The 17,730-nt window shown below is 45.7% G+C and overlaps 1 protein-coding gene across 3 annotated transcripts in view; it reads left to right on the top strand.

The window, feature by feature from the left end:
* mboat2a (membrane bound O-acyltransferase domain containing 2a) overlaps window positions 1-17,730 on the top strand; it is a 74,260-nt gene that overhangs the window by 14,738 nt on the left and 41,792 nt on the right. The gene's annotated exons all lie outside the window — the stretch shown is intronic.

Here is a 17,730-nt window from a genome sequence, read left to right as displayed (position 1 = left end):
AGAGGTAGCCTGACTGCCATTAGGTACCGAGATGAGATCCTCAGACCCCTTGTGAGACCATATGCTGGTGCGGTTGGCCCTGGGTTCCTCCTAATGCAAGACAATGCTAAACCTCATGTGGCTGGAGTGTGTCAGCAGTTCCTGCAAGAGGAAGGCATTGATGCTATGGACTGGCCCGCCCGTTCCCCAGACCTGAATCCAATTGAGCACATCTGGGACATCATGTCTCGCTCCATCCACCAACGCCACGTTGCACCACAGACTGTCCAGGAGTTGGCGGATGCTTTAGTCCAGGTCTGGGAGGAGATCCCTCAGGAGACCATCATGCCACCTCATCAGGAGCATGCCCAGGCGTTGTAGGGAGGTCATACAGGCACCTGGAGGCCACACACACTACTGAGCCTCATTTTGACTTGTTTTAAGGGCATTACATCAAAGTTGGATCAGCCTGTAGTGTGGTTTTCCACTTTAATTTTGAGTGTGACTCCAAATCCAGACCTCCATGGGTTGATAAATTGGATTTCCATTGATTATTTTTGTGTGATTTTGTTGTCAGTACATTCAACTATGGAAAGAAAAAAGTATTTAATAAGATTATTTCATTCATTCAGATCTAGGATGTGTTATTTTTTTGAGGTGTGTGTGTGTGTATGTGTATATATATATATATATATATATAACCCCACCCCTCATCTTCAGGAGAGCAAATATCTTAGTTTTTTTTTTACAGCTTTTTGCATACATGGTACTTTTATATAAAGCAGTCACATATCAATAATACATAAGCTCTTTAATCGCAGCCCATCCCACCTATCACCATAGACCACCCTCGTTTGGTTTCCATGTGCCATATATTTTTCAATTGTGCTGTGATTTATTACATAATGTTTTTACCTTTCTAAAATCGTATAGTATTCACAGATTGTGAGCTAAAGATGAAAACCTTTCCTACGAGTATTATTATACTATTTATTGACTGACTATGGTTTTCCAAATCGCCCCACACTGCTGTTCGTAAGGTTCATTTTAAGTGCATGTTGTGATTTTTTAACCATTCCTGAACCTGTACAAGAAACATGCTACGTAGGGGCAATACCAGAATAAATGATCTATTGATTCTGTCTCTTCGCAGCAAAATCTACAGAGCTGAGATTGTTGTATGCCCCATAGATATAGTATTCTGTTGGTGGCAAGAATTTTATTAAATTGAAAAACTCTAAGTGTTGAATCAAGTGTAGTTTTTTTTTTTGTACCAGTTCATAAACCATGTGCCATGTAATTGGTACATCAAAATCTCTTCCCATTTATTTTGCAACCTGTATGGTGCAGCTGTCAACATTTTTATCCTCAAATGAAACTGGTATATATTTTTTCTATTTATGCCAGTTCCTTTCAGCCAATTTGCATCTTTAATATATGGCAGGCAAACAAGTTCCCTACCTTCTCCCTTTTCCACTTGCCTCCTCCATTTTTGTGGTAGTGCTGCACTCAGTTGGTTGTAAGTTTGGATTGAGCAAATGTGCAGCTATCGAAAATATATGGGAATATGTGACACAACTCCTGCGTTTCTTTTCGTAATATCATTAATAAATATAATACAATAAAAAATACAAAAATCCATACAGATTAAAAAATAAAAAATATTCATCAGTGTATTTTGAGTTTATCCATAACATTTATTGTAATATTTGTTGTGTCTTTTCTGGAGGATAAAACTGAAATTGTAACCGGCTTTGTATGGCTTGTTTAAGAAAGGGCGATACTTAAACAAAATAAAAAAATGTTTTAACAAAGGATGAGCCTTTCTTAATCTACTGGATAACCATTTAACTATAATTTATGTATGAGTGAAGCTTTTAGTGAGCGTTTTTAAAGCTTTAAAATGTTATAGTTTTTGCGCCCCAAACTCATTCATTATATAAATAGGCACGTTTAATTCTGTCTGGCATAGCATTCCAAAAAAAATGTCATATTTGTTGCTCATGTGATTTAAAAAAAAATGAGTCGTCTGGAGTAGGCAGTGCCATTAGTAAGTAAACTGTGATGGGACCAAAGAGTTGCGATTTTTATTTATTTTCTTCCACAAATGGATAAGATTCTGCAACCATGGAGAGGTAAATACTTATCTATTTTTGATGACTTTCTATTGAAATTGATTGTAGTAAATTCATTTATATTTTGAGATGTGAATACCAAGTTTGTCTACTTCACCATCCACGCATTTTGTTGGTAAACTACAAGGTAGTGTAAACAATATATATATGCTATGCATTTCGCCGGGATTTTCGCATCACAACATTGAAGTGTTAGAGGCCTCCAGTTTTTAAATGGACTGGATCTTTATACTTACCACCTGGGTCCTGTTTTAGTAGTAATGAAATCAGACCTTATTGTTGAGTACCTGAAAGTCTACCATTTGTATAAGAGTAATTTAAACATGCTAATAATGGATCTTTGAGTACATCAAAGGTATGATCTACTTCTACTGGTATACCATCAAGCCCTGGCTAGGATTGTTTGCTATTCCTAACAAGGCCAGCTGCTGCCTAGTCATAAAAGCATGCCCTAGAAGGCGTCGTCCGCTGAATGACTTATGAATGTGGGTAAAGCTGTGGGGCGGCCATTGTTAGCTATTGTCCTTTCTGCCATTTGGACCGTGCACAGGCCTTTCCTGGATCTTCCTTTTTATGTGGCTAATTGCAACTGTGGTCTCCATAGCGAAGACAAAAAAAAAATCATGCAGATTTTGGAGACAGTTGTGTTATGCACCAATTTGTAAGTCACTCTGGATAAGAGCGTCTGCTAAATGACGTAAATTCCAAGTGCTGCTTCCAGAATGAGTTGTTTCCTTTTGTATTCTAGAGTTGCAGGCCTCAGCGGTCTGTTTTTGATTTGGTTTGACCGGCAGTCAGCCCAAACTGCATAGTTGACATTGTTTCACCATGGAGAAGTATTCCGTCTCGCTGACTGTAATGTGATCGGGGAGATGTGGGTTCACATTGTTGTTCAAGGCAGATCAAGTAATAGCAGAGACTCATTGTTAAATGCTTCAGTTTTACTCCTTCAGAAGTACTTTTGTACGCCAAGTTTTGTCATTCGTCTCACACTGAACTACAGTGCTGTGCCCTTTCAGATTGTTCTCTATTTTTGGGGATGCTTTTGCAGCCTCAGAACGACTTGCCTTAGAGCAGAATTCATGGTTCCTTCTATTATCAGAGAATTCTTCAGGAGAATGTCAGGCCACCCGTTTGTGAGCTGAAGCTGGTTATGCAGCAGGACAATCCAAAACACACAAGTCTCCATGAAAATGGCTAAAAAGCAGCACATTTTAAGTTTTGGAAAGGCCTAGTCAAAGTCCAGATCTAATCCCAATTGAGATGTTGTGACAGGACTTGAAACAAGCAGTTCATGCTTGAAAACCCACAAATGTTGCTGAGTTAAAGCAGTTCTGCATGCAAAAGTGGGCCAAAATTCCTTCACAGCGACATGAAAGACTGATCAGCAACTACAGGAAACATTTTGTTCCAGTCAGTTATTGAGTGTAAGGGGGCAATTACTTTTCCACAGCACTGTATGTAATCTGTTGCCAAAGCTTTTCTTTGAAGGAATTCACCTGACATCGAGAGAGGTGTCCTTTCTCACAGTTTGGCAGAACAGTGCACGTGGGAAGTGTTCACTGACTGAGCGTTCACGTGACACTTGTACGCAGAAAAGTTAAAGTACCGACAAAAATATGCATAGAAACGGAGAAGGGCTATGTCTGCCAGGTAGTGAAGTGACCGTCAACTCCAGGTGATGTCTCTTTGCTTGTTGTGCCCAAGAACTAGAGTGTCTGAGAACCTGTCATAAGATCCTTATAGCAAGACCAATGTCTATTCTTGCCAGCATTTTTTTCTTTTTCTCTGCTGTCCAGACCAGCTAGATCGGTTCTAACTGGTAATTTCTCACTCATCTCCATGCCTTCCCGGCATGCTGGTTAATTGACAAATAACCTTTTCGAGCCAAGATATTTAGCCTAATGAAGGCTATCTTTTAGCATGAGCACCATTAAATGACATCCTCATAATCTGCTGTGATTGCCAAGACGTCAGTTAGGCCCATAACATATCACATTAAAAAGGCAATACAGGTGCTCCAGATGAGGATCAAGTGAATGAATCCTGCAGTAGTTACCTTTTGGCTTTTTATTCAGGCTTGAATAATTCCGTCTCTTGTTTAGCCCCATGCGCAGGATGTTAGCAGGTGTGTGAAAACGCCTTAAGCATCCCACCCCCAGATGACAAGCCTCTTCTCTTTAAGTGGAGCTTAACCTTGTGGGGCTTTCGTTTGCAGACACCGTTTAGCGTAACGGGTGCTTTGATCGCTATTCGTCATAGGATATTAAGTTAATGGTGCTGAATCTCGTATGGTTTCTCAAATTGATCTAGGCTATGTTTTGCTGAAGGTTGGCGCAACCAGAGTTTTTTTTTGTATGTAGTTACAGATGCCCTTTCAGGCAGAAGAGTAACCAGGGCTATTGGCATTTAGTGTTCACGAATGGCAAATCTAAATGTGTCTGCGCTAGGACCGACCGCAGACAGCTTAGCAGACTGTCTGTTCCTTGTCCAAAACAACATTTCACAATATTCAAATGAGAAGCATTTCACAAGATCACCTAAGTCTTCCTTCAAAGAGCTCTTCTCCATTCATGAGATGCAAGGAAATTGTTTTCTCTGCACAAAATGCAAATCTGTTGTCCTCTCAGTGCTGATGTAATTATACCCTGTTGATTACAGGGTAATTCTGAGTCATGACTACCAAGTAAGTAAGAATGGCAAGTGATTTAATGGAATGTGACATCTGATCATCTGTAATTGAGGCAGTTATCACCTGCTCCTTTGAACCAAAATAGCTGTGTAAAAGACACACACACACACACACACACCCCGTTCCTATGTAGACATCTGTCACCACATCTGAATCTCCGTCACTTGAAGCTGACTGCCAGAATGTCAGATAATTGGTTTAGTCTATAGCCCTATTCGGACGGGATTATTTTTACAGGGGGGAGGTTGGGTAACGTAATATGTGCACGAGCGCAAAACACCGCATCTGTAATTTGTGTTCCGTGCGAATCTGCCATGTCAGTATATTTTATTATTTTACACTAGACTAAAGTAACAGTTCTAGCCAGTATAATCACTTGTACTCCCATGTCCTCTGATACTATGACAGAGTTTGACCGGTGCTGTTTGCGGTTGAGCAAGAAAACAATAACAGATTTGTATGAATGAATCCTTAAAACAAAGTGCTGCGTATGGGAATGGCCGTACATTTATCTACTTTTACAGTGAATACTTACGTACTGTGCCAACGAAATTGAAGTTAAACCTCGCCAAATGCGTCAGTTTTAATTAAATGTGCAATAAAGTGTTGTGCCTTGGCCTATTTTAATGAAACCCTGGCTGGAAATGGGCGCATCTCAAAAGTCTAGTGTCTTGACCACTACTATCGGAAGCTTTGTAGATTCTACCCACTGAATAACACTCACCAGTGGAATGTGGTATTCCAGAGTAGATGCTTTTGGATCCGTGCCCTCAATTTCGAGTTATTTAGATGGATATTGCTGCAGCTTGGTGCCCTGGCAGACATCACCAGAAATATTCCTCAGCCACCACCGTGGACTCCATGTACTTCTTAGCGATTGTATTCCCTAAAAGAGAGGATTCTGGTTTTAAGAGAAGCGATATTGTTTTGAATGTTAACGATTCTCCCTTTGGACAGACACACTCTCTCACCTGCACAGCGATGAGTTTTCCTTGAATGTAGTTTAAAGTATTTGTAGAGTAGGGTTTTATTTCCTCAGTCTAGTCTGGATGGGAAAAACCGAAAGAGTATTCAGCCGCCACAGTATTAGTGAGGTCGGGCACTGATGTTTTGGCTTTAGGCCTGGCTCGCAGTTGGTATTCCAATTCATCCTGAAGGTGTTCGATGAGGTTGAGGTCAGGGCTCTGTGCAGGCCAGTCAAGTACTTCCTCACATGTTTCGACAAACCATTACTGTATGGATCTCGCTTTGTGCACGGGGGCATTGTCATGCTGAAACAGGAAAGGGCCTTCCTCAAACTGTTGCCACAAAGTTGGAAGCACAGAATCGTCTAGAATGTCATTCCATGCTGTAGCTATAAGGTTTGCTTTCACTGGAGCTAAAGGGCCTAGCCCGAACCATGATAACAGCCCCAGACCTTTATTCCTCCTCCACCAAACTTTACAGTTGGCACTATGCATTGGGGTAGGTAGTGTTCTTCAGTCATCCGCCAAACAGATTAATCCATTGGACTGCCAGATGGTGAAGCATGATTCATCACTACAGAGAACACGTTTCCACTGCTCCAGAGTCTAATGGTGGTGAGCTTTACACCACTCAAGCTGTGACACTTGGCATTGCGCATGGTGATCTTAGGTTTGTGTGCGGCTGCTCGGCCATGGAAACCCACTTGATGAAGCTCCCAACGAACAGTTCTTGTGCTAACGTTGCTTCCAGGGGCAGTTTGGAACTCGGTAGTGAGTGTTGCAACTGAGGACATACCATTTGTACGCGCTAAAGCACTCGGGGTCCTGTTCTGTGAGCTTGTGTGGCCTCCCACTTTGCGGCTGTTTCCCCTAGACGTTTCCACTTCACAATAACAGCGCTTACAGTTGAACAGGGCAGACATTTGATGAACTGACTTGTTTTAAAGGTGGCATCCTATGATGATGCCACTTTTGAAAGTCTGAGCTCTTCAGTCAGGCCATTCTACTCCAATGTTTGTCTATGGAGATTGCATGGCTGTGTGCTCGATTTTATACATCTGGTGTGACTGCAATAGACGAATCAACTAATTCCACTAATCTACATCTCGGAGCTGATGTCATTCCTAGGCCTCCTACTTTTTCTCCAAGGCTTGAGTTGAGTCTGATCCACTCAGACTGGGATTGGCTCCATTCACCCGCTTACTTAAGCCGTCTGTTGGAAAGGCCCTATCTGTGAGGAGCAGGGCCCTAGCTAACCGGTCTCAGTGGCGACAGACAGGCTACGGCATGCAGATGTTAGCCTACAGTGGAATCGCTAGTTAGCGATTAGCGCTGACTGGCGTTTAAGCTGAGGAACTCCCGCGTCAGCCCGTTTTCTCCTGAAGTAGGGCGGCGCTTTTTAAGAAGCGACCGAGGAGCTGACTGAGGAGTGAGTCTGGACGGAGTGGAAGGCTCAGATAAGCAGCCTTCCTGAAACTCATTATGGAAACCGCAGGAGACATTGTCAGTCAGTGCAGTCTCCCTATCAACCCCTTAGGGCTAGAACCGTCCCTCTACTGTACATGTTCCTCTGTCACTCCATTTTTACCTCATTTTTCTTCTTTTTACTCGTTTGTTTCTGCCTCCCTGTACTGTACTAATTCTTATCTCACTCTGCCTTGTCTATTTTCTTTCTCAGTCTTTCTTGGCTTCCCTCTGTCACGGCAGTTCTGTTTTCTCCATTCCTCTCTCGCTCTCCTCCCTTTTTATCTCCTTTTTTAATTTTTTAATCTCGGGTTTAATTTAGCTCATCAGCTGGAGTTGTCGTGTAGAAGGGGAGGGAGCCAGATGGCTGGGGGGGGGGGGGGGTGTTGGAGGGAAGTGTGGAGGACTGGGAGCAGAGAGCAGTCATCTTTCCTCTCTTCTCTCACTCCTCTCTCTCCTCTCTCTCCATTAGCTCTGAACCAAGCATCGTGTAGGGACACTACGTAAAACAACTCTTGTGTCCAGTTCAGAGCCAGTCCTCATTTGTATGCGGTCGTTGCTCAGCAGCTTTCCGTTGGCATTATTGGATTGGTTTGAATGGGATTTTCAGAGTAGCGTAATCAAGGGTCACTTAGGTCAACAACAGCCGTTGGAGAGTGGTCTGTGTGCACCTTCGACTGACATAGTGAGAGGAATCAAAGAGGAGTGTGTGTGTGTTTTTATGCCAGCTTTAGAGGCGTGCTTTGAATGTGTCATGGTGTGTTGTGCAGTGTAAATGTCGCTCATTGGGAATGACTAGGGCTGTTTCTTGGAGTGGTGGAGGGATAGACTACTGTTCCTTTAACACACGTGCTCGCGCACAAACGTGCCAGTCATGCAGTTTATGCCATTCCGCAGGTACCACTTGTTGTAAAAGGAGGCCATTCAATTCCTGAAAACGCTCAATAACTACTTTTCCGTTTTAACAATGACACAGGGCTCCATGGCAACAAGATGCTCAATAGGGGAAGACGTGGATAAGATGTGGGGGAAGGGGTCAGTGGAACGCAGACCGTGATAAGATGTGGGGGAAGGGGTCAGTGGAACGCAGACCGTGATAAGATGTGGGGGAAGGGGTCAGTGGAACGCAGACCGTGATAAGATGTGGGGGAAGGGGTCAGTGGAACGCAGACCGTGATAAGATGTGGGGGAAGGGGTCAGTGGAACGCAGACCGTGATAAGATGTGGGGGAAGGGGTCAGTGGAACGCAGACCGTGATAAGATGTGGGGGAAGGGGTCAGTGGAACGCAGACCGTGATAAGATGTGGGGGAAGGGGTCAATGGAACGCAGACCGTGCGGGATAGGAGGACGTGAGATTGGCGCACATTCAACAAATCTGATCTCGCCTAGTGGATGTTCGTCACCTCTGTCATGACGTGGTTACTAAAGTCCGATTTGTATGCATTTAGCTGTTTTCACTGCATAACATTTCGAAGTAGTCCCTTTTTCAGGTTTAGAAGAAGTGACTGCTAAATGCTAACTCCCATTCCTATAAGCTGGTAGCATAGCTAGCATAGAAACATCTTGGTGGTCAGGCTTTTTAAACTCTAATGCAGGTGATTGCTGACGACGAGATGACCATGCATTAGGTTTGACATCCACACAAGAATTCTACTCAGATTTTGACCTCGACGTAGTGTGAAATACACGCAAACGATAGTCTAAATCTAGGCTAATTTTGCTGTAGGGTAATGAGGAGATTCGGGATCTTTCCCCCACATGTTTCTATGGTTTTGGTGGAGTTCCATTCTTTACCATAATGCTTCCAAAAGTTCAGGGAAAAACATAGGCAAACACTGTGTCCTCAACACTACAACTAGAACTACGATCACGTTTGAGACCCATTTTGTTGTTTTCTGAACTGTGAGTGTGTGTGTGCATTCAAACAAGCTGTGAAGTGTAACATTCAAAATATCCGGGATTCTCTTGGGTCGTTGTAAACCAAGCCACTCTCCTAGAGAACCTGCGCGCGTTTCGATTTATCTTCACGATATACACTTAATACTGACGGCACAGAGTTTAACCAAAGTTTGGCCTTTGAACTGTATCCACGTAATCATTGTTATACACACACTTTGAGAAGATGAGAAAAGAGCTTGTGTAACTGAAACCCTTTCGATTGTTGGTACAGCTGTTGCAAATGGTTTGAGTGATTTGTGAATACCTGCTTGTATGTGTGTGATGATGGGAGAAAGACATCTCTCTGCATCCTGCTGCCTTTGTGTGCTTGTCTGCCAGGGGACTGACCTATAGAAGAGGTGTTCTCTGTATGGGCGTCGTGCCAACAGTGGATTGGCCAGGGACTCTATCTGACAATACCATACTGTCGTTTCTGTGAGATACAGTCTTAATGATCGATACCGGCTCAATTTCTCAACGTCATTTTGCTTAAGAAATATACTTGGCTTTCACCTCTGGGTTATATAGCAGCAGTAAGCAAACAAACCCAACTTTTGTCTGTCTTTGCTGTTGAGAGCAAGTGGCAAATAGATGGACGGTAACAAAACCATATAGGCAAGGCAATGTTATCTACGTGGTAAAATATTTAGTGTATCTTGTGGAATAAGTGTCTCAAATGAAAGCCAGTTTGACACATGTTAGGTTCAGTGTTGTAGGTCCAGTGTTGTAGGTCCAGTGTTGTAGGTCCAGTGTTGTAGGCAGTGTCCTACATGCACTATTTATTTGGGTACATCGACCAACTGGTCGATCTCCAAGGCATTTCTAGTCGATCGCCAAGCGTTTCTGTAAAAAAACAACCCCGATAAAGCCTCGCGTTCCTGGTTTTTTAAATTATATATATATTTTTTTTGCTGTTGTCTATCGCTATTGCCGGTAGGTGCTCCCGCTGCCCTGCGCACCAGGTAGGCGAAGTGTTCAGTTTAAAGAAAAGAAATTGGACCATTTCATGTGTCTGAAGGTACAAACTCTGCCTTCCCGGGCGTGCCCGGAGAGAAAGTAGACTATATAGGCCTACCGCTGTCCAATCGAATGGCTCCGATTTAGCATCTGCAGAAACGTAGCAGGCGTTAAAGAAAGCTACAGCGACGTTGATACTGTGAGATTTCAAAACGTTTTTAAAACCACGACTAGAGCGAGACTGTCAACGAATACCGTATTATAGATGGATAGATTTTTGTTGTTGTTGTTATTCAACACTTTTTATAAGCCATAAAATGCACTTTCTTCCTACTTCCACTCACACTACAACCAGCACTGAAGCTGAAATGAGTCGGGAAGTGTTGGCTAACGATAGGCTTGCGTTGTCATTAGCTGCTTGGGTCTTTAAAAAAATATGGAGGAATATTTCACTTTCTCTGTTCATAAGAGTAACAATATGAATTTGTGCATGAGGCAGAAATAATGCGGTGCGACTCGAGTTTTGCCATCAGCTGGTAGACGGTGTCCCTTTTTGGCCAGGGTCAGCGGAGGGACAGGCACCATCAGCCCAGTAAAACTTAAAAAGCGAATTATTTAAATGTATGCTCACTCAGCTGTGCATCACAAGTAATGCAGCAACTGATCTATTACCTCTGTCTGTCTGTGAGTGTCTGTCTGTCTGTGTGTCTGTCTGTGAGAATGAGTCTGTCAGACAGACAGAGACTCTCACAGACAGACAGACAGACAGACAGAGAGACTCTCACAGACAGACAGACAGACTCTCACAGACAGACAGACAGACTCTCACAGACAGACTCTCACAGACAGACAGAGAGACTCTCACAGACAGACAGAGAGACTCTCAGACAGACAGAGAGACTCTCACAGACAGACAGAGAGACTCTCACAGACAGACAGAGAGACTCTCACAGACAGACAGAGAGACTCTCACAGAGAGACAGAGACTCTCACAGAGAGACTCTCACAGACAGACAGAGACTCTCACAGACAGACAGACAGAGAGGGAGACTCTCACAGACAGACAGACAGACAGACAGACTCTCACAGACAGACAGACTCTCACAGACAGACAGACTCTCACAGACAGACAGACTCTCACAGACAGACAGACTCTCACAGACAGACAGACTCTCACAGACAGACAGACTCTCACAGACAGACAGACTCTCACAGACAGACAGACTCTCACAGACAGACAGACTCTCACAGACAGACAGACTCTCACAGACAGACAGACTCTCACAGACAGACTCTCACAGACAGACTCTCACAGACAGACTCTCACAGACAGACTCTCACAGACAGACTCTCACAGACAGACAGACTCTCTCAGACACAGACAGACTCTCACAGACACAGACAGACTCTCACAGACACAGACAGACTCTCACAGACACAGACAGACTCTCACAGACACAGACAGACTCTCACAGACACAGACAGACTCTCTCACAGACAGTCTGTCTGTCTGTCTGTGAGAGTGTCTGTCTGTGAGAGTGTCTGTCTGTGAGAGTGTCTGTCTGTGAGAGTGTCTGTCTGTGAGAGTGTCTGTCTGTCTCTGTGAGAGTGTCTGTCTGTCTGTCTGAGAGAGTGTCTGTCTGTCTGAGAGAGTGTCTGTCTGAGAGTGTCTGTGTGTCTGTCTGTCTGAGAGTCTGTCTGTCTGAGAGTCTGTCTGTCTGAGAGTCTGTCTGTCTGAGAGTCTGTCTGTCTGAGAGTCTGTCTGTCTGAGCGTGTGTGTGTGTGTGTGTGTGTGTCTGTCTCTGTCTGTCTGAGAGTGTCTGTCTGTCTGAGAGTGTCTGTCTGTCTGAGAGTGTCTGTCTGTCTGAGAGTGTCTGTGTCTCTGTCTGTCTGTCTGTGTCTGAGAGTCTGTCTGTGTCTGAGAGTCTGTCTGTCTGTCTGTCTGAGAGTCTGTCTGTCTGAGAGTCTGTCTGTCTGAGAGTCTGTCTGTCTGTCTGTCTGTCTGAGCGTGTGTGTGTGTGTGTGTCTGTCTCTGTCTGTCTGAGAGTGTGTGTCTGTCTCTGTCTGTCTGAGAGTGTGTGTCTGTCTGTCTGTCTGAGAGTGTCTGTCTGTCTGAGAGTGTCTGTCTGTCTGTGTCTGTCTGAGAGTGTCTGTCTGTCTGTCTGAGAGTGTCTGTCTGTCTGAGAGTGTCTGTCTGTCTGTGTCTGTCTGAGAGTGTCTGTCTGTCTGTCTGAGAGTGTCTGTCTGTCTGTCTGTCTCAGAGTGTCTGTCTCAGAGTGTCTGTCTGTCTGTCTGTCTGTCTGAGAGTGTCTGTCTGTCTGTCTGTCTGAGAGTGTCTGTCTGAGAGTGTCTGTGTCTCTGTCTGTCTGAGAGTGAGTGTCTGTCTGTCTGTCTGTCTGTCTGTCTGAGAGTCTGTCTGTCTGTGTCTGTCTGTCTGTCTGAGAGTCTGTCTGTCTGTCTGAGAGTCTGTCTGTCTGTCTGAGAGTGTCTGTCTGTCTGAGAGTGTCTGTCTGTCTGAGAGTGTCTGTGTCTCTGTCTGTCTGAGTGTCTGTGTCTCTGTCTGTCTGAGAGTGAGTGTCTGTCTGTCTGTCTGTCTGAGAGTCTGTCTGTCTGTCTGTCTGAGAGTCTGTCTGTCTGTGTCTGTCTGTCTGTCTGTCTGTCTGTCTGAGAGTGTCTGTCTGTCTGAGAGTGTCTGTCTGTCTGAGAGTGTCTGTGTCTCTGTCTGTCTGTCTGAGAGTCTGTCTGTCTGAGTCTGTCTGAGAGTCTGTCTGTCTGTCTGAGAGTCTGTCTGTCTGTCTGAGAGTCTGTCTGTCTGTCTGTCTGAGAGTCTGTCTGTCTGTCTGTCTGAGAGTGTCTGTCTGAGAGTGTCTGTCTGAGAGTGTCTGTCTGAGAGTGTCTGTCTGTCTGAGAGTGTCTGTCTGTCTGTCTGAGAGTGTCTGTCTGTCTGTCTGAGAGTGTCTGTCTGTCTGTCTGAGAGTGTCTGTCTGTCTGTCTGAGAGTGTCTGTCTGTCTGTCTGAGAGTGTCTGTCTGTCTGTCTGAGAGTGTCTGTCTGTCTGTCTGAGAGTGTCTGTCTGTCTGTCTGAGAGTGTCTGTCTGTCTGTCTGAGAGTGTCTGTCTGTCTGTCTGAGAGTGTCTGTCTGTCTGTCTGAGAGTGTCTGTCTGTCTGTCTGAGAGTGTCTGTCTGTCTGTCTGAGAGTGTCTGTCTGTCTGTCTGAGAGTGTCTGTCTGTCTGAGAGTGTCTGTCTGTCTGAGAGTGTCTGTCTGTCTGAGAGTGTCTGTGTCTCTGTCTGTCTGAGAGTGTCTGTGTCTCTGTCTGTCTGAGAGTGTCTGTCTGTCTGAGAGTCTGTCTGTCTGAGAGTCTGTCTGTCTGAGAGTCTGTCTGAGAGTCTGTCTGAGAGTCTGTCTGAGAGTCTGAGAGTGAGTGTCTGTCTGTCTGTCTGAGAGTGAGTGTCTCTGTCTGTCTGAGAGTGAGTGTCTCTGTCTGTCTGAGAGTGAGTGTCTCTGTCTCTCTGTCTGTCTGAGAGTGTCTGTCTGTCTGTCTGTCTGAGAGTGAGTGTCTCTGTCTGTCTGTCTGAGAGTGTCTGTGTCTCTGTCTGTCTGTCTGAGAGTGTCTGTCTGTCTGTCTGAGAGTGTCTGTCTGAGAGTGTCTGTGTCTCTGTCTGTCTGAGAGTGAGTGTCTGTCTGTCTGTCTGTGTCTGTCTGTCTGTCTGTCTGTCTGTCTGTCTGAGAGTCTGTCTGTCTGTCTGAGAGTCTGTCTGAGAGTCTGTCTGTCTGTCTGAGAGTCTGTCTGTCTGTCTGAGAGTCTGTCTGTCTGTCTGTCTGTCTGTCTGAGAATGTCTGTCTGTCTGTCTGAGAGTGTCTGTCTGTCTGAGAGTGTCTGTCTGTCTGAGAGTGTCTGTCTGTCTGAGAGTGTCTGTCTGAGAGTGTCTGTCTGTCTGTCTGAGAGTGTCTGTCTGTCTGTCTGAGAGTGTCTGTCTGTCTGTCTGAGAGTGTCTGTCTGTCTGTCTGAGAGTGTCTGTCTGTCTGTCTGAGAGTGTCTGTCTGTCTGAGAGTGTCTGTGTCTCTGTCTGTCTGAGTGTCTGTGTCTGTCTGTCTGTCTGAGAGTGAGTGTCTGTCTGTCTGTCTGTCTGTCTGAGTGTCTGTCTGTCTGTGTCTGTCTGTCTGAGAGTCTGTCTGTGTCTGTCTGTGTCTGTCTGTCTGTCTGTCTGTCTGAGAGTCTGTCTGTCTGTCTGTCTGTCTGAGAGTGTCTGTCTGTCTGTCTGTCTGAGAGTGTCTGTCTGTCTGAGAGTGTCTGTCTGTCTGAGAGTGTCTGTGTCTCTGTCTGTCTGAGAGTCTGTCTGTCTGTCTGAGAGTCTGTCTGTCTGTCTGAGAGTGTCTGTCTGTCTGTCTGAGAGTGTCTGTCTGTCTGTCTGAGAGTGTCTGTCTGTCTGTCTGAGAGTGTCTGTCTGTCTGTCTGAGAGTGTCTGTCTGTCTGTCTGAGAGTGTCTGTCTGTCTGAGAGTGTCTGTCTGTCTGAGAGTGTCTGTCTGTCTGAGAGTGTCTGTCTGAGAGTGTCTGTCTGAGAGTGTCTGTCTGAGAGTGTCTGTCTGAGAGTGTCTGTCTGTCTGAGAGTGTCTGTCTGTCTGAGAGTGTCTGTCTGTCTGAGAGTGTCTGTCTGTCTGTCTGTCTGTCTGAGAGTGTCTGTCTGTCTGTCTGTCTGAGAGTGTCTGTCTGTCTGAGAGTGTCTGTCTGTCTGTCTGTCTGTCTGAGAGTGTCTGTCTGTCTGTCTGTCTGTCTGTCTGAGAGTGTCTGTCTGTCTGTCTGTCTGTCTGTCTGAGAGTGTCTGTCTGTCTGTCTGTCTGTCTGTCTGAGAGTGTCTGTCTGTCTGTCTGTCTGTCTGTCTGAGAGTGTCTGTCTGTCTGTCTGTCTGTCTGAGAGTGTCTGTCTGTCTGTCTGTCTGTCTGAGAGTGTCTGTCTGTCTGTCTGTCTGTCTGAGAGTGTCTGTCTGTCTGTCTGTCTGTCTGAGAGTGTCTGTGTCTCTGTCTGTCTGAGAGTGTCTGTGTCTCTGTCTGTCTGAGAGTGTCTGTGTCTCTGTCTGTCTGAGAGTGTCTGTGTCTCTGTCTGTCTGAGAGTGTCTGTGTCTCTGTCTGTCTGTCTGAGAGTCTGTCTGTCTGTCTGTCTGTCTGAGAGTCTGTCTGAGAGTCTGTCTGTCTGAGAGTCTGTCTGAGAGTCTGTCTGTCTGAGAGTCTGTCTGAGAGTGTGTGTCTCTGTCTGTCTGAGAGTGTGTGTCTCTGTCTGTCTGAGAGTGTGTGTCTCTCTGTCTGTCTGTCTGAGAGTGAGTGTCTGTCTGTCTGAGAGTGAGTGTCTGTCTGTCTGAGAGTGAGTGTCTGTCTGTCTGAGAGTGAGTGTCTGTCTGTCTGAGAGTGAGTGTCTGTCTGTCTGAGAGTGAGTGTCTGTCTGTCTGAGTGTGTCTGAGTGTGTCTGTCTGTCTGTCTGAGTGTGGCTGTCTGTCTGTCTGTCTGTCTGTCTGAGTGTGGCTGTCTGTCTGTCTGAGTGTGGCTGTCTGTCTGTCTGAGTGTGGCTGTCTGTCTGTCTGAGTGTGGCTGTCTGTCTGTCTGAGTGTGGCTGTGTGTCTGTCTGTCTGTCTGAGTGTGTCTGTCTGTCTGAGAGTGTGTCTGTCTGTCTGAGAGTGTGTCTGTGTCTGTCTGTCTGAGAGTGTGTCTGTGTCTGTCTGTCTGAGAGTGTGTCTCTGTCTGTGTCTGTCTGTCTGAGAGTGAGTGTCTCTGTCTGTCTCTGTCTGTCTGAGAGTGAGTGTCTCTGTCTGTCTGTGAGTGTGTGTCTCTGTCTGTCTGTGAGTGTGTGTCTCTGTCTGTCTGAGAGTGTGTGTCTCTGTCTGTCTGAGAGTGTGTGTCTCTGTCTGTCTGAGAGTGTGTGTCTCTGTCTGTCTGAGAGTGTGTGTCTCTGTCTGTCTGAGAGTGTGTGTCTCTGTCTGTCTGAGAGTGTGTGTCTCTGTCTGTCTGAGAGTGTGTGTCTCTGTCTGTCTGAGAGTGTGTGTCTCTGTCTGTCTGAGAGTGTGTGTCTCTGTCTGTCTGAGAGTGTGTGTCTCTGTCTGTCTGAGAGTGTGTGTCTCTGTCTGTCTGAGAGTGTGTGTCTCTGTCTGTCTGAGAGTGAGTGTCTCTGTCTGTCTGAGAGTGAGTGTCTCTGTCTGTCTGAGAGTGAGTGTCTCTGTCTGTCTGAGAGTGAGTGTCTCTGTCTGTCTGAGAGTGAGTGTCTGTCTCTGTCTGTCTGAGAGTGAGTGTCTGTCTCTGTCTGTCTGAGAGTGAGTGTCTGTCTCTGTCTGTCTGAGAGTGAGTGTCTGTCTCTGTCTGTCTGAGAGTGAGTGTCTGTCTCTGTCTGTCTGAGAGTGTGTGTCTGTCTCTGTCTGTCTGAGAGTGTGTGTCTGTCTCTGTCTGTCTGAGAGTGTGTGTCTGTCTCTGTCTGTCTGAGAGTGTGTGTCTGTCTCTGTCTGTCTGAGAGTGTGTGTCTCTCTGTCTGTCTGAGAGTGAGTGTCTGTCTCTGTCTGTCACACCATTGTGTGTGTAAAATAGATAGATAAAATATATCGATCTCATTCTGATACTTCTTCATTTCTTTATTTTACATTTGAGGTTGATTGTGTATTTTTGTATTTATTTTATTGCTAGGTGTGCTGGTCGAGCTAGAAACGCAAGCATTTTTCTGCGCCTGCGATAACATCTGCAAATCCGTGTACGCGACCAAAAAAACCGTTGATTTTTATACACAGGCACCCCACACCTCACTAACCTACACCTTATGCCATCACAGCTTCAGACAGATCAAACCGTGCTCATCATAATGATAAATAATCATAGGGGAATGGGGGTTTCCATTGTTACTGTTACCCAACCCTCCTCCAGCCCCAGTCAATCTGGGTAGTGCCCGGTAAAGCCGATTTTTGCCCCAGCGCTCCGAGACCACACTTTAGGGAATGAAACGGGGCCTGTATTAACTACCGGCCATTGGTTCCAGTCACTCTGTTCATCTACTCAACTGCTTGTGTAGCAGGGGGATTGTTTTTGTAGATGAATCCCATTTTGTCTGTCAAATGTTAGCCTGCGTACATTCTCCACAGCGGTTTTCAATCCAAATCGACAGTATTTTAAACATCTTGTGTTTAACCAACAAAAAAAATGTTATTATGGCAATGGGATGATATGATAGGGATGAGTGTTATGATAGCGATGTCGCTATCGCTTTCACCGCAACGGTTCCCGGGAAATGATTAGAGTCACAGCTGTCCGAGAGGGGCTGAGGAGTTCAGTGACTGGCCATGGACTACAGTAGTACTAGTAAGCAGAGTCAAGTAGGAGAAGTAGGAGGTGCTTGGCTGGCGCGGTGCTTGGCTGGCGCGGTGCTTGGCTGGCGCGGTGCTTGGCTGGCGCGGTACTTGGCTGGCGCGGTACTTGGCTGGCGCGGTACTTGGCTGGCGCGGTGCTTGGCTGGCGCGGTGCTTGGCTGGCGCGGTGCTTGGCTGGCGCGGTACTTGGCTGGCGCGGTACTTGGCTGGCGCGGTACTTGGCTGGCGCGGTACTTGGCTGGGTAAGTGAACAAGCGTAGAGG

The sequence above is a fragment of the Salmo salar genome, chromosome 09 (assembly GCF_965601325.2).
Source record: "Salmo salar chromosome 09, fSalSal1, whole genome shotgun sequence".
Taxonomy (NCBI): domain Eukaryota; kingdom Metazoa; phylum Chordata; class Actinopteri; order Salmoniformes; family Salmonidae; genus Salmo; species Salmo salar.
Note: the sequence above shows the minus strand (reverse complement) of the source record. Positions and strands in the feature narration are given on the sequence as shown.